The 18,165-nt window shown below is 36.8% G+C and overlaps 3 non-coding genes across 3 annotated transcripts; all 3 read left to right on the top strand.

Annotated features, from left to right (window-relative positions):
* Window positions 1-9,849: 9,849 nt before the first annotated feature.
* On the top strand, window positions 9,850-11,844 carry LOC138914141 (small subunit ribosomal RNA). The gene has a single exon (XR_011420013.1). It is a non-coding gene; the product is annotated as a small subunit ribosomal RNA (ribosomal RNA).
* A 623-nt stretch (window positions 11,845-12,467) lies between these two features.
* On the top strand, window positions 12,468-12,646 carry LOC138914137 (5.8S ribosomal RNA). Its single transcript, XR_011420009.1, has one exon. It is a non-coding gene; the product is annotated as a 5.8S ribosomal RNA (ribosomal RNA).
* Window positions 12,647-13,044: 398 nt separating this feature from the next.
* LOC138914150 (large subunit ribosomal RNA) lies at window positions 13,045-17,001 on the top strand. Its single transcript, XR_011420022.1, has one exon. It is a non-coding gene; the product is annotated as a large subunit ribosomal RNA (ribosomal RNA).
* Window positions 17,002-18,165: the final 1,164 nt, after the last annotated feature.

An 18,165-nucleotide genomic window follows, 5' to 3' on the forward strand; every position in this document is an offset into this window, starting at 1 on the left:
CTCGAGGAACTGGAGGAATCGCCGTTGGACGAACGAGTGTCTGCCTCCGCTCTACCGTACAGGACGTTGTGCGACAGAGTGATGGGGCGCAGGATGCCTGCAGAAAGGAGAAAAGTAATATGGTGGAATCCTGAACTGAGTACCAAACGCCAAGAGGTCCGGAGACTGAGGCGGAGGCTGCAGGAAGCTCGTCGGAGTGGTACCGATGATGCTGTGCAACTTGTTGCTGGTCTGAGGGCTTGCTTCAGCCCAGTACAAGAAGCTTATCCTGACGACAAAGGAGCAAAACTGGCGGGACTTCGTGGGACGGCACAAAGATGATCCATGGGGGCACGTCTACCGAATATGCCGAGGCCGGAAGAAGACAACCGATCTCGGATGTCTTCGGTCGAACGGCGCGCTTATCGTAAATTGGCTCGACTGCGCAAACGTGCTTCTTCGCCACTTCTTTCCAGTTGCGGAGTCGACTGCACGCGTGGACGTACACCCTGGTGCCCCGCCAATTCTCGAATCCTTCGAGGTGGCGACCTGCGCTCCAGGCTGAAAAGTCGGAGATCTCCGGGTATGGATGGCATCACGGGTGGCATCGTCAAGGAGGTATGGCGTGCCATTCCGGAGCACCTGACGTCGCTGTACTCTCGATGCCTCTCGGAAGGATACTTCCCTGACGAGTGGAAACACCGAGAGTGCTACCGCTGGTAAAGGGGCCCGACAAGGACAGGAGCGATCCTTCGTCCTATCGTGGCATATGCCTTTTGCCAGTGTTCGGAAAGGTGCTCGAAGGACTCATGGTGAATCGACTCAAGGATGTGCTACCGGATGGCTGCAGATGGCAATTTGGATTTCGGCCTGGACGCTGCGTGGAGGATGCCTGGAGGCATGCCACAACCACAGTTGACAACACCACGTCGCAATACGTCCTTGGAATTTTGTCGATTTCAAGGGAGCATTCGACAATGTGGAGTGGAGCGCAGTGCTCGATCGGCTTGTCGACGTCGGCTGTCGTGAGATAAGCTTGTGGAAAAGCTATTTCTCCGGCCGAAGGGCAAGCATCATCAGCAGGTATGAAGCAGCCACAGTCTCGGTTACACGGGGCTGCCCGCAAGGGTCCATTAGTGGTCCATTCATTTGGAACCTTCTGATGGATGTGCTGCTTCAGCGCCTAGAGCCACATTGTGCTGTGAGCGCGTATGCAGATGATTTGCTACTTTTCGTTGACGGGAATTCCCGTGCTGATCTGGAGCGAAAAGGCGAGCAGTTGATGAGCATCGTGGGAGCCTGGGGATCTGAAGTTGGAGTGAGCGTGTCCACCAGCAAGACGGCAATCATGTTGCTGAAAGGGAAGCTTTCGCAACGAAGGAGACCAACGGTGCGTTTTGCTGGAGCAAGCCTACCGTATGTCGAAAAATACCGGTACCTGGGCATCTTAGTCGGCGAGCGGTTGAGTTTCCTCCCGCATATCTCGGCAATTCGAGATCGGCTGACTGGAGTCGCCGCGGGGCTAGCACGGGTGCTTCGAGTCGATTGGGGACTCAGTTCCCGCGCAAAGAGGACCATATATAGGGGACTCATGATGCCATGTGCACTCTTTGGTGCCTCGGTCTGGTACAAGGCGGTGAGTAGGGGTAAATCCCTAAAACTCCTCACCTCGTGCCAGAGGACCATCCTTTTGGGATGCCTACCGGTATGCCGCACAGTGTCCACCGTGGCACTGCAGGTGCTTGCTGGTGCTCCTCCAATGGATCTTGACGCTCATCGGTCTGCTTTGAAGTTCAAACTACGGAAGGAAATCCCCCTGGATACCAACGACTGGCTGCATGGACTGGATATGACCGGGATGAACTGGAAGGACAAGATGGCTCTGCTAGACGAGCGTCTGCTAAATGAGTGGCAGCTCAGATGGGATAGCGCGGATCACGGGCATGTGACTCGCGAATTCTTCCCAGAGGCAGCGTTTGTCTACAAGAGGAAAGACTTTGTCTTTACTCTAAAAGCCGGATTCTTACTGACAGGACACGGGTCGCTAAACGCATTCTTGCACGACAGGACTCTCAGCACCACGACCGCATGCTCATGTGGGGAGGTTGACGAGAGCTGGCTTCACGTGTTATGTGAATGCCGGCTGTACAATGAATTGCGTGACCTCGATGCTCTCGGAATTGTCCAGGACCAAGGAAGATGGATCGTCGCGGGAGTAGTAGAGACCCCAGAACGGATGCGTCTCCTAGAAGTTTTCGCGGATGCTGCCTTTTTAAGGCGAAGGATGGCTACGACGGATGGAAGGCGAACCACAGGCGCTGGGCTCTAGCCCAACTCACCCCTGCTGTGTGGCTAGCGGCGAAGAATTCTACCACAGCTTGTCATAGCTTGTCGTAGGAGGCGACTAATATGGCATGGGTGCCCCATCCGAGCTTGTCGGAGCTTAAGGGGTGAGGCCTACCGAGCCTGTAATTTCGGTACCACGGGTTGAGCAGCTGTCCAAGGCTGCTCATTGAGGTTGGGCCCCAGTGGGAGTATCGTGGTGGCTGTGGTTGACACCCATATGCGGGTAGAGCCTTCGGGTTCGACGTGGAGTTGCGTCATACAACTCGGGTGCTGTGACCCAAAGATCAGTAGGGATTTAGATAGATCCCGCTCCTCAGCAAGGGGGAATGCTTGCCCGACAAGTAAGCATTCGAATTGCTACCGGGGTGGTTGCTATGTACATAGCTATAGCTTCTAGTCCGGGGCGTTGGTCTGGCGCTTAACCTAGACACATTGCACTATACACTCACTTGTGGGTGTATAAGAGTGCCGTGGTTGTAATCCCTTCAGTGTGGAACACGCCACGTTAAATAAGCTTCGGAGGGATCCGATAGACACCTGTCCCTATCTACTATCTAGCGAAACCACAGCCAAGGGAACGGGCTTGGAATAATTAGCGGGGAAAGAAGACCCTTTTGAGCTTGACTCTAATCTGGCAGTGTAAGGAGACATAAGAGGTGTAGAATAAGTGGGAGATATTAGACTTCGGTTTGGTATCGTCAATGAAATACCACTACTCTTATTGTTTCCTTACTTACTTGATTAAATGGAACGTGTATCATTTCCTAGCCATTATACGGATATATTTATTATATCTTATGGTATTGGGTTTTGATGCAAGCTTCTTGATCAAAGTATCACGAGTTTGTTATATAATCGCAAACAAATTCTTTAATAAAACGGTGCATTTATGTATTTTTGATTTGAAAATTTGGTATAACTCCAATTACTCAGGTATGATCCAATTCAAGGACATTGCCAGGTAGGGAGTTTGACTGGGGCGGTACATCTCTCAAATAATAACGGAGGTGTCCCAAGGCCAGCTCAGTGCGGACAGAAACCACACATAGAGCAAAAGGGCAAATGCTGACTTGATCTCGGTGTTCAGTACACACAGGGACAGCAAAAGCTCGGCCTATCGATCCTTTTGGTTTAAAGAGTTTTTAACAAGAGGTGTCAGAAAAGTTACCATAGGGATAACTGGCTTGTGGCGGCCAAGCGTTCATAGCGACGTCGCTTTTTGATCCTTCGATGTCGGCTCTTCCTATCATTGTGAAGCAAAATTCACCAAGCGTTGGATTGTTCACCCATGCAAGGGAACGTGAGCTGGGTTTAGACCGTCGTGAGACAGGTTAGTTTTACCCTACTAATGACAAAACGTTGTTGCGACAGCATTCCTGCGTAGTACGAGAGGAACCGCAGGTACGGACCAATGGCACAATACTTGTTCGAGCGAACAGTGGTATGACGCTACGTCCGTTGGATTATGCCTGAACGCCTCTAAGGTCGTATCCGTGCTGGACTGCAATGATAAATAAGGGGCAATTTGCATTGTATGGCTTCTAAACCATTTAAAGTTTATAATTTACTTTATAAACGACAATGGATGTGATGCCAATGTAATTTGTAACATAGTAAATTGGGAGGATCTTCGATCACCTGATGCCGCGCTAGTTACATATAAAAGCATTATTTAATACAATGACAAAGCCTAGAATCAATTGTAAACGACTTTTGTAACAGGCAAGGTGTTGTAAGTGGTTGAGCAGCTGCCATACTGCGATCCACTGAAGCTTATCCTTTGCTTGATGATTCGATAATAAACATAAATTTAATTGTGTTTATTTTGTTTGGCTTTTTTAAGTCAGAATATATATATATATAAAATATATATATATAAAATAATAATTATATTTAAATAAATTTATTTAAATATATTTAACAATGGTAGCCATATGTATCGTCATCCTATTAGTGACGCGTATAAAAATATTCTAAGTCCGAACATGCAAATAAGAGACATATGCAAGTATATGTACTTCTTAAGGTAGCCAACTGAATCGTCATCCTATTAGTGACGTGTATACAAATATTCTAAGTCCGAACATACAAGTAAGAGACATATGCAAGTATATGTACCTCTTAAGGTAGCCAACTGAATCGTCATCCTATTAGTGACGTGTATACAAATATTCTAAGTCCGAACATACAAGTAAGAGACATATGCAAGTATATGTACCTCTTAAGGTAGCCAACTGAATCGTCATCCTATTAGTGACGCGTATAAAAATATTCTAAGTCCGAACATGCAAATAAGAGACATATGCAAGTATATGTACCTCTTAAGGTAGCCAACTGAATCGTCATCCTATTAGTGACGCGTATAAAAATATTCTAAGTCCGAACATGCAAATAAGAGACATATGCAAGTATATGTACCTCTTAAGGTAGCCAACTGAATCGTCATCCTATTAGTGACGTGTATAAAAATATTCTAAGTCCGAACATACAAGTAAGAGACATATGCAAGTATATGTACCTCTTAAGGTAGCCAACTGAATCGTCATCCTATTAGTGACGTGTATAAAAATATTCTAAGTCCGAACATACAAGTAAGAGACATATGCAAGTATATGTACCTCTTAAGGTAGCCAACTGAATCGTCATCCTATTAGTGACGTGTATAAAAATATTCTAAGTCCGAACATGCAAGTAAAAGACATATGCAAGTCAATGTTCCTCTTAAAATAGATGATTGAATCGTCATCCTATTAGTGACGTGTATAAAAATATTCCAAGTCCAAACATGAGTTATATGGATATGAAAATAATATTAAGTTCTAGTATGGATATGAAAAAAATGAGTTATATGGATATGGGAAAAATAACAAGTTCTAGTATGGATATGAAAAAAATGAGTTATGTGGATATGGGAAAAATAATAAGTTCTAGTATGGATATGAAAAAAAAATGAGTTATATGGATATGGAAAAGAATACAGAGTTCTAGTATGGATATGGAAAAATGAGTTATATGAATATGGGAAAAATGATAAGTTCTAGTATGGATATGAAAAAATATTGAGTTATATGGATATTAAAGAAATAATAAGTTCTAGTATGGATATGGAATAAAATGAGTTATATAGATATGGCAAAAAATTAATTTTGTATTATGGATATTAAAAAAATTAGTTATTTGTATATTGGATAATTTATAATTTCTTGTATGTATATGGGAAAAATAATAAGTTCTAGTATGGATATAAAAAAATATTGAGTTATATGGATATTAAAGAAATAATAAGTTCTAGTATGGATATGGAAAAAAATTAGTTATATTGATATGCTAAATAATGAGTTATATGCATATGGGAAAAATACTAAGTTGTAGTATGGATATGGGAAGAATACTGAGTTCTAGTATGGATATGGGAAAAATAATCAGTTCTAGTATGGATATGAAAAAATATTGAGTTTTATGGATATTGAAGAGATAATAAGCTCTAGTATGGATATGGAAAAAATTAATTATATTGTAATAGTAAATAATAAGTTATATGGATATAGGAAGAAAATTAGGTTCTAGTATGGATATGAAAAAAATTAGTTCTATGGATATGGGAAAAATAAAAAGTTCTGGTATGGATATGGAAAAATATTAAGTTATATGGATATTTAAGAAATAATAAGTTCTAGTATGGATATGGAATAAAATGAGTTGTAGAGATATGGCAAAAATATAATGTTCTAGTATGGATATGAAAAAAATTAGTTATATGAATATGGGAAAATTTATAAGTTCTAGTATGGATATGGGAAAAAGAATAAGTTCTAGTATGGATATGAAAAAATATTGAGTTATATGAATATTAAAGAAATAATAAGTTCTAGTATGAATATGGAAAATATTATTTATATTGATATGGTAAATAATGATTTATATGGATATGGGATAAATACTAAATTCTAGTGTGGATATGGAAAAAACGAGTTATATGGATATGGGAAAAATAATAAGTTCAAGTATGGATATGGAAAAAAATTAGTTTAATAGTTATAGGTATGGAAAAAAAATTAATTATATAGATATAGAACAAAAAATAAGTTATATGGATATGGTGGCATCAGTACGAAATATGCCCAATTTACATACACCGGAGCCGCAGTACGATAAATACCCAATATTTAGACGTCGTGGCCAAAAACATATATAGGGAGGCAGTGCTCGCCGACCGGCCGTATTGTTCAAAATTTATGTTTATCATATTATTTTGGCAATGCTATATATAAATGATATCTTATACATATAATTCAATTATAGCGATATGGAAATACCATATTATATGTATAAAGAAAAAAAATGTATAATAAAATATACATTGACATACAAATATGGCTAGTTGTATGGATATGCCGTATTCATTATATGGATACGGCATATAGATTATATAAATATGACCAAAAAATATTTTATATTGATATGGCAAATAAAGAAATTACTTGAATATGGAAATAAAAGAAGTTATATTGATATGGAAGAAAATAATGAGTCATATAGATATGTTGGCATCAGTACGAAATATGCCCAATTTACATACACCGGGGCCGCAGTACGAAAAATACCCAATATTTAGACGTCGTGGCCAAAAACATATATAGGGAGGCAGTGCTCGCCGACCGGCCGTATTGTTCAAAATTTATGTTTATCATATTATTTTGGCAATGCTATATATAAATGATATCTTATACATATAATTCAATTATAGCGATATGGAAATACCATATTATATGTATAAAGAAAAAAAATGTATAATAAAATATACATTGACATACAAATATGGCTAGTTGTATGGATATGCCGTATTCATTATATGGATACGGCATATAGATTATATAAATATGACCAAAAAATATTTTATATTGATATGGCAAATAAAGAAATTACTTGAATATGGAAATAAAAGAAGTTATATTGATATGGAAGAAAATAATGAGTCATATAGATATGTTGGCATCAGTACGAAATATGCCCAATTTACATACACCGGGGCCGCAGTACGAAAAATACCCAATATTTAGACGTCGTGGCCAAAAACATATATAGGGAGGCAGTGCTCGCCGACCGGCCGTATTGTTCAAAATTTATGTTTATCATATTATTTTGGCAATGCTATATATAAATGATATCTTATACATATAATTCAATTATAGCGATATGGAAATACCATATTATATGTATAAAGAAAAAAAATGTATAATAAAATATACATTGACATACAAATATGGCTAGTTGTATGGATATGCCGTATTCATTATATGGATACGGCATATAGATTATATAAATATGACCAAAAAATATTTTATATTGATATGGCAAATAAAGAAATTACTTGAATATGGAAATAAAAGAAGTTATATTGATATGGAAGAAAATAATGAGTCATATAGATATGTTGGCATCAGTACGAAATATGCCCAATTTACATACACCGGGGCCGCAGTACGAAAAATACCCAATATTTAGACGTCGTGGCCAAAAACATATATAGGGAGGCAGTGCTCGCCGACCGGCCGTATTGTTCAAAATTTATGTTTATCATATTATTTTGGCAATGCTATATATAAATGATATCTTATACATATAATTCAATTATAGCGATATGGAAATACCATATTATATGTATAAAGAAAAAAAATGTATAATAAAATATACATTGACAGACAAATATGGCTAGTTGTATGGATATGCCGTATTCATTATATGGATACGGCATATAGATTATATAAATATGACCAAAAAATATTTTATATTGATATGGCAAATAAAGAAATTACTTGAATATGGAAATAAAAGAAGTTATATTGATATGGAAGAAAATAATGAGTCATATAGATATGTTGGCATCAGTACGAAATATGCCCAATTTACATACACCGGGGCCGCAGTACGAAAAATACCCAATATTTAGACGTCGTGGCCAAAAACATATATAGGGAGGCAGTGCTCGCCGACCGGCCGTATTGTTCAAAATTTATGTTTATCATATTATTTTGGCAATGCTATATATAAATGATATCTTATACATATAATTCAATTATAGCGATATGGAAATACCATATTATATGTATAAAGAAAAAAAATGTATAATAAAATATACATTGACATACAAATATGGCTAGTTGTATGGATATGCCGTATTCATTATATGGATACGGCATATAGATTATATGGATATGACCAAAAAATAATTCATAAAGAAATTATATGAATATGGCAGAAATAATTGGTTATATTAATATGATCAAATAATACTTTATATAAAAAAGTGAATATCTTTGGTTGGGTGGCAAAGAGAATTAAATATGCCCGATATATAGACGTCGTGGCCAAAAACTACTATAGGGTGAAGTGCTTGTCTGTTGGTCTATATATATACATATAATATTTTATGCGTACACATTATTATTATAGATAGTTAATATCTATCGTATGGGTGGCAAACGGAATTAAATAATTTCGATATTTAGACGTCGTGGCCAAAAACTACTATAGGATGGTCAGTGGTTGTCCACCAATTAATTATTGAACAAACCATATGAATATCATATGCTGTTGTCAATATAATGTATATCAATAATAATAAAAAATAAGGATGGTACAGTAAGTAGTCCATCTACTATTGAACAAAATATATTATAATATATACTTTTGTTATCAATAGAACAACATATATTAAAATCAAAATATTATCCGTATAAATTTGTTTCTTAAATGAAATTAAGACTTGGCTACGCGGTTAATATTATAAACCCATGATAATAAGGTGAAACAGAGGTCAAGTTTCTATTATATATAGAATAACAAATTGTTTCCGACTTTTATCGTTAATCTTTGGTGGCAGGTATATATGATAATTTATATTAAATTATTATATCCCCTGTCGTTTGGGCACAGAGTATCGCTTGCCGGTACAATGTGTTTACAAAAAGCATTATAATAAAATATAATTGCAATATTAGTGATCAAAATAATTTCATATGCGCTCGGTTTTATATCATATATTACCAGAGAGTTATATGGAAAAGATAAATTTTAAATTTATCATCAAAATGCAAATGATTTAACTCAATATTTATATTGGTTAAACAAAAATTGTACATGTGTGGATACAATAATTATGTATGTTGAACAAAAATGATATTTTAGAATGAAATATGTATATATAATATAATAAAAACTTATAGAAAGAACAATATATATTGAAAATTGTGTTATAAAAAAGTTGTACTTTTTCTTTAACATCAATTATAAACTTGTTATATTAGTGGCGAAACAAGTAAAAATTAAAGAACGTATACGAATGCCATATAAAAATGGCCGTATTCGAATTAAAATAGAATTATTTCACAAAGCAAAAAAAAAATATTGAATTAAAATCAATATTTAAGAAAAACCGAACATATAAAATGGAAATAAAATCTATTATATTTATATTACTAATTTCTATTCAAAAAATATGAATGAAATATGAACGAAAACATTATTCTGGTTGATCCTGCCAGTAGTTATATGCTTGTCTCAAAGATTAAGCCATGCATGTCTAAGTACACACGAATTAAAAGTGAAACCGCAAAAGGCTCATTATATCAGTTATGGTTCCTTAGATCGTTAACAGTTACTTGGATAACTGTGGTAATTCTAGAGCTAATACATGCAATTAAAACATGAACCTTATGGGACATGTGCTTTTATTAGGCTAAAACCAAGCGATCGCAAGATCGTTATATTGGTTGAACTCTAGATAACATGCAGATCGTATGGTCTTGTACCGACGACAGATCTTTCAAATGTCTGCCCTATCAACTTTTGATGGTAGTATCTAGGACTACCATGGTTGCAACGGGTAACGGGGAATCAGGGTTCGATTCCGGAGAGGGAGCCTGAGAAACGGCTACCACATCTAAGGAAGGCAGCAGGCGCGTAAATTACCCACTCCCAGCTCGGGGAGGTAGTGACGAAAAATAACAATACAGGACTCATATCCGAGGCCCTGTAATTGGAATGAGTACACTTTAAATCCTTTAACAAGGACCAATTGGAGGGCAAGTCTGGTGCCAGCAGCCGCGGTAATTCCAGCTCCAATAGCGTATATTAAAGTTGTTGCGGTTAAAACGTTCGTAGTTGAACTTGTGCTTCATACGGGTAGTACAACTTACAATTGTGGTTAGTACTATACCTTTATGTATGTAAGCGTATTACCGGTGGAGTTCTTATATGTGTTTAAATACTTGTATTTTTTCATATGTTCCTCCTATTTAAAAACCTGCATTAGTGCTCTTAAACGAGTGTTATTGTGGGCCGGTACAATTACTTTGAACAAATTAGAGTGCTTAAAGCAGGCTTCAAATGCCTGAATATTCTGTGCATGGGATAATGAAATAAGACCTCTGTTCTGCTTTCATTGGTTTTCAGATCAAGAGGTAATGATTAATAGAAGCAGTTTGGGGGCATTAGTATTACGACGCGAGAGGTGAAATTCTTGGACCGTCGTAAGACTAACTTAAGCGAAAGCATTTGCCAAAGATGTTTTCATTAATCAAGAACGAAAGTTAGAGGTTCGAAGGCGATCAGATACCGCCCTAGTTCTAACCATAAACGATGCCAGCTAGCAATTGGGTGTAGCTACTTTTATGGCTCTCTCAGTCGCTTCCCGGGAAACCAAAGCTTTTGGGCTCCGGGGGAAGTATGGTTGCAAAGCTGAAACTTAAAGGAATTGACGGAAGGGCACCACCAGGAGTGGAGCCTGCGGCTTAATTTGACTCAACACGGGAAAACTTACCAGGTCCGAACATAAGTGTGTAAGACAGATTGATAGCTCTTTCTCGAATCTATGGGTGGTGGTGCATGGCCGTTCTTAGTTCGTGGAGTGATTTGTCTGGTTAATTCCGATAACGAACGAGACTCAAATATATTAAATAGATATCTTCAGGATTATGGTGTTGAAGCTTATATAGCCTTCATTCATGGTGGCAGTAAAATGTTTATTGTGTTTGAATGTGTTTATATAAGTGGAGCCGTACCTGTTGGTTTGTCCCATTATAAGGACACTAGCTTCTTAAATGGACAAATTGCGTCTAGCAATAATGAGATTGAGCAATAACAGGTCTGTGATGCCCTTAGATGTCCTGGGCTGCACGCGCGCTACAATGAAAGTATCAACGTGTATTTCCTAGACCGAGAGGTCCGGGTAAACCGCTGAACCACTTTCATGCTTGGGATTGTGAACTGAAACTGTTCACATGAACTTGGAATTCCCAGTAAGTGTGAGTCATTAACTCGCATTGATTACGTCCCTGCCCTTTGTACACACCGCCCGTCGCTACTACCGATTGAATTATTTAGTGAGGTCTCCGGACGTGATCACTGTGACGCCTTGTGTGTTACGGTTGTTTCGCAAAAGTTGACCGAACTTGATTATTTAGAGGAAGTAAAAGTCGTAACAAGGTTTCCGTAGGTGAACCTGCGGAAGGATCATTATTGTATAATATCCTTACCGTTAATAAAAAAATTTGTTAATACAAATTTAATACAAATTACCAATATATATATATATATACATAATAATTATAATAATAATTATACCAAAAATATGATCTTAAAAGTAAAAGATCAAATAAATTTCGAACAAGCAAATCGAAATATTGTAATAATATAATATTATTACAAATAAATTAAATAGAAACAAACATAAAATTCGAACAAGCAAATCGAATTATTAATATAATAAAATATATTTTATATATTTATTATAAACTTTTGTGTGTATATGGACCATAATATACACGCGTTGCGAGATGTATTGGCCAACTAATTTGATGATGATCATACATTGGATAATGCAACAACCTAAAATATACAATGTTGTACCTGGTTTCAGGTTAATGTTTTATATAAAATTATCAATATATATTAACAAACAAATGCCATTACAAATAATACTTTGATATATATTGTTTATATAAAACTAAGACATTTCGCAGCATTTATTTTAGGTATATAAATACATTTATTGAAGGAATTGATATATGCCAGTAAAATGGTGTATTTTTAATTTCTTTCAATAAAAACATATTTGACCAAATTTAAAACCAATATTATAAAACTCTAAGCGGTGGATCACTCGGCTCATGGGTCGATGAAGAACGCAGCAAACTGTGCGTCATCGTGTGAACTGCAGGACACATGAACATCGACATTTTGAACGCATATCGCAGTCCATGCTGTTATGTACTTTAATTAATTTTATAGTGCTGCTTGGACTACATATGGTTGAGGGTTGTAAGACTATGCTAATTAAGTTGTTTATACAAATTTTATAATAAAATTTTATAAGCATATGGTATATTATTGGATAAAAATAATTTAATTATTTTATTCATAATATTAACAAATATATGAAAAACATTATCTCACAATAGTAATTAAACTTTGAGAAAAACGAAGAGGAATATTTTCTTTTTCAATCAAATAATACTGAGAAATGTCTAGCATAAAATATTATCTAGAATTGTCTCTTATTAATGATTTGAAATATGAAAAACGTTGACAATATTATTATTCTTCGTTAATTCGTTACAAATAAATGCCATTAATATATATATACGTCAGCTTTAAACGAATTTAATAAAATGTTTTATCATTATATATAAAGAATTAATTGCAAATAAAAGTTATATACAACCTCAACTCATATGGGACTACCCCCTGAATTTAAGCATATTAATTAGGGGAGGAAAAGAAACTAACAAGGATTTTCTTAGTAGCGGCGAGCGAAAAGAAATCAGTTCAGCACTAAGTCACTTTGTCTATATGGCAAATGTGAGATGCAGTGTATGGAGCGTCAATATTCTAGTATGAGAAATTAACGATTTAAGTCCTTCTTAAATGAGGCCATTTACCCATAGAGGGTGCCAGGCCCGTATAACGTTAATGATTACTAGATGATGTTTCCAAAGAGTCGTGTTGCTTGATAGTGCAGCACTAAGTGGGTGGTAAACTCCATCTAAAACTAAATATAACCATGAGACCGATAGTAAACAAGTACCGTGAGGGAAAGTTGAAAAGAACTCTGAATAGAGAGTTAAACAGTACGTGAAACTGCTTAGAGGTTAAGCCCGATGAACCTGAATATCCGTTATGGAAAATTCATCATTAAAATTGTAATATTTAAACAATATTATGATAATAGTGTGCATTTTTTCCATATAAGGACATTGTAATCTATTAGCATACCAAATTTATCATAAAATATAACTTATAGTTTATTCAAATTAAATTGCTTGCATTTTAACACAGAATAAATGTTATTAATTTGATAAAGTGCTGATAGATTTATATGAATACAGTGCGTTAATTTTTCGGAATTATATAATGGCATGATTATCATTGATTTTTGTGTTTATTATATGCACTTGTAGGATTAACAATGCGAAAGATTCAGGATACCTTCGGGACCCGTCTTGAAACACGGACCAAGGAGTCTAACATATGTGCAAGTTATTGGGATATAAACCTAATAGCGTAATTAACTTGACTAATAATGGGATTAGTTTTTTAACTATTTATAGCTAATTAACACAATCCCGGGGCGTTCTATATAGTTATGTATAATGATATTTATATTATTTATGCCTCTAACTGGAACGTACCTTGAGCATATATGCTGTGACCCGAAAGATGGTGAACTATACTTGATCAGGTTGAAGTCAGGGGAAACCCTGATGGAAGACCGAAACAGTTCTGACGTGCAAATCGATTGTCAGAATTGAGTATAGGGGCGAAAGACCAATCGAACCATCTAGTAGCTGGTTCCTTCCGAAGTTTCCCTCAGGATAGCTGGTGCATTTTAATATTATATAAAATAATCTTATCTGGTAAAGCGAATGATTAGAGGCCTTAGGGTCGAAACGATCTTAACCTATTCTCAAACTTTAAATGGGTAAGAACCTTAACTTTCTTGATATGAAGTTTAAGGTTATGATATAATGTGCCCAGTGGGCCACTTTTGGTAAGCAGAACTGGCGCTGTGGGATGAACCAAACGTAATGTTACGGTGCCCAAATTAACAACTCATGCAGATACCATGAAAGGCGTTGGTTGCTTAAAACAGCAGGACGGTGATCATGGAAGTCGAAATCCGCTAAGGAGTGTGTAACAACTCACCTGCCGAAGCAACTAGCCCTTAAAATGGATGGCGCTTAAGTTGTATACCTATACATTACCGCTAAAGTAGATGATTTATATTACTTGTGATATAAATTTTGAAACTTTAGTGAGTAGGAAGGTACAATGGTATGCGTAGAAGTGTTTGGCGTAAGCCTGCATGGAGCTGCCATTGGTACAGATCTTGGTGGTAGTAGCAAATAATCGAATGAGACCTTGGAGGACTGAAGTGGAGAAGGGTTTCGTGTGAACAGTGGTTGATCACGAGTTAGTCGGTCCTAAGTTCAAGGCGAAAGCCGAAAATTTTCAAGTAAAACCAAAAACGCAATATATACAAATCAAGCTAATATAATATACTTGAATAATTTTGAACGAAAGGGAATACGGTTCCAATTCCGTAACCTGTTGAGTATCCGTTTGTTATTAAATATGGGCCTCGTGCTCATCCTGGCAACAGGAACGACCATAAAGAAGCCGTCGAGAGATATCGGAAGAGTTTTCTTTTCTGTTTTATAGCCGTACTACCATGGAAGTCTTTCGCAGAGAGATATGGTAGATGGGCTAGAAGAGCATGACATATACTGTTGTGTCGATATTTTCTCCTCGGACCTTGAAAATTTATGGTGGGGACACGCAAACTTCTCAACAGGCCGTACCAATATCCGCAGCTGGTCTCCAAGGTGAAGAGTCTCTAGTCGATAGAATAATGTAGGTAAGGGAAGTCGGCAAATTAGATCCGTAACTTCGGGATAAGGATTGGCTCTGAAGATTGAGATAGTCGGGCTTGATTGGGAAACAATAACATGGTTTATGTGCTCGTTCTGGGTAAATAGAGTTTCTAGCATTTATGTTAGTTACTTGTTCCCCGGATAGTTAGTTACGTAGCCAATTGTGGAACTTTCTTGCTAAAATTTTTAAGAATACTAATTGGGTCAAACCAATTAGTTCTTATTAATTATAACGATTATCAATTAACAATCAATTCAGAACTGGCACGGACTTGGGGAATCCGACTGTCTAATTAAAACAAAGCATTGTGATGGCCCTAGCGGGTGTTGACACAATGTGATTTCTGCCCAGTGCTCTGAATGTCAAAGTGAAGAAATTCAAGTAAGCGCGGGTCAACGGCGGGAGTAACTATGACTCTCTTAAGGTAGCCAAATGCCTCGTCATCTAATTAGTGACGCGCATGAATGGATTAACGAGATTCCTACTGTCCCTATCTACTATCTAGCGAAACCACAGCCAAGGGAACGGGCTTGGAATAATTAGCGGGGAAAGAAGACCCTTTTGAGCTTGACTCTAATCTGGCAGTGTAAGGAGACATAAGAGGTGTAGAATAAGTGGGAGATATTAGACTTCGGTTTGGTATCGTCAATGAAATACCACTACTCTTATTGTTTCCTTACTTACTTGATTAAATGGAACGTGTATCATTTCCTAGCCATTATACGGATATATTTATTATATCTTATGGTATTGGGTTTTGATGCAAGCTTCTTGATCAAAGTATCACGAGTTTGTTATATAATCGCAAACAAATTCTTTAATAAAACGGTGCATTTATGTATTTTTGATTTGAAAATTTGGTATAACTCCAATTACTCAGGTATGATCCAATTCAAGGACATTGCCAGGTAGGGAGTTTGACTGGGGCGGTACATCTCTCAAATAATAACGGAGGTGTCCCAAGGCCAGCTCAGTGCGGACAGAAACCACACATAGAGCAAAAGGGCAAATGCTGACTTGATCTCGGTGTTCAGTACACACAGGGACAGCAAAAGCTCGGCCTATCGATCCTTTTGGTTTAAAGAGTTTTTAACAAGAGGTGTCAGAAAAGTTACCATAGGGATAACTGGCTTGTGGCGGCCAAGCGTTCATAGCGACGTCGCTTTTTGATCCTTCGATGTCGGCTCTTCCTATCATTGTGAAGCAAAATTCACCAAGCGTTGGATTGTTCACCCATGCAAGGGAACGTGAGCTGGGTTTAGACCGTCGTGAGACAGGTTAGTTTTACCCTACTAATGACAAAACGTTGTTGCGACAGCATTCCTGCGTAGTACGAGAGGAACCGCAGGTACGGACCAATGGCACAATACTTGTTCGAGCGAACAGTGGTATGACGCTACGTCCGTTGGATTATGCCTGAACGCCTCTAAGGTCGTATCCGTGCTGGACTGCAATGATAAATAAGGGGCAATTTGCATTGTATGGCTTCTAAACCATTTAAAGTTTATAATTTACTTTATAAACGACAATGGATGTGATGCCAATGTAATTTGTAACATAGTAAATTGGGAGGATCTTCGATCACCTGATGCCGCGCTAGTTACATATAAAAGCATTATTTAATACAATGACAAAGCCTAGAATCAATTGTAAACGACTTTTGTAACAGGCAAGGTGTTGTAAGTGGTTGAGCAGCTGCCATACTGCGATCCACTGAAGCTTATCCTTTGCTTGATGATTCGATAATAAACATAAATTTAATTGTGTTTATTTTGTTTGGCTTTTTTAAGTCAGAATATATATATATATAAAATATATATATATAAAATAATAATTATATTTAAATAAATTTTATTTAAATATATTTAACAATGGTAGCCATATGTATCGTCATCCTATTAGTGACGCGTATAAAAATATTCTAAGTCCGAACATGCAAATAAGAGACATATGCAAGTATATGTACTTCTTAAGGTAGCCAACTGAATCGTCATCCTATTAGTGACGTGTATACAAATATTCTAAGTCCGAACATACAAGTAAGAGACATATGCAAGTATATGTACCTCTTAAGGTAGCCAACTGAATCGTCATCCTATTAGTGACGTGTATAAAAATATTCTAAGTCCGAACATACAAGTAAGAGACATATGCAAGTATATGTACCTCTTAAGGTAGCCAACTGAATCGTCATCCTATTAGTGACGTGTATAAAAATATTCTAAGTCCGAACATACAAGTAAGAGACATATGCAAGTATATGTACCTCTTAAGGTAGCCAACTGAATCGTCATCCTATTAGTGACGCGTATAAAAATATTCTAAGTCCGAACATGCAAATAAGAGACATATGCAAGTATATGTACCTCTTAAGGTAGCCAACTGAATCGTCATCCTATTAGTGACGTGTATAAAAATATTCTAAGTCCGAACATACAAGTAAGAGACATATGCAAGTATATGTACCTCTTAAGGTAGCCAACTGAATCGTCATCCTATTAGTGACGTGTATAAAAATATTCTAAGTCCGAACATACAAGTAAGAGACATATGCAAGTATATGTACCTCTTAAGGTAGCCAACTGAATCGTCATCCTATTAGTGACGTGTATAAAAATATTCCAAGTCCAAACATGAGTTATATGGATATGAAAATAATATTAAGTTCTAGTATGGATATGAAAAAAATGAGTTATATGGATATGGGAAAAATAACAAGTTCTAGTATGGATATGAAAAAAATGAGTTATGTGGATATGGGAAAAATAATAAGTTCTAGTATGGATATGAAAAAAAAATGAGTTATATGGATATGGAAAAGAATACAGAGTTCTAGTATGGATATGGAAAAATGAGTTATATGAATATGGGAAAAATGATAAGTTCTAGTATGGATATGAAAAAATA

The sequence above is a fragment of the Drosophila takahashii genome, unplaced genomic scaffold (assembly GCF_030179915.1).
Source record: "Drosophila takahashii strain IR98-3 E-12201 unplaced genomic scaffold, DtakHiC1v2 scaffold_133, whole genome shotgun sequence".
Classification (NCBI taxonomy): domain Eukaryota; kingdom Metazoa; phylum Arthropoda; class Insecta; order Diptera; family Drosophilidae; genus Drosophila; species Drosophila takahashii.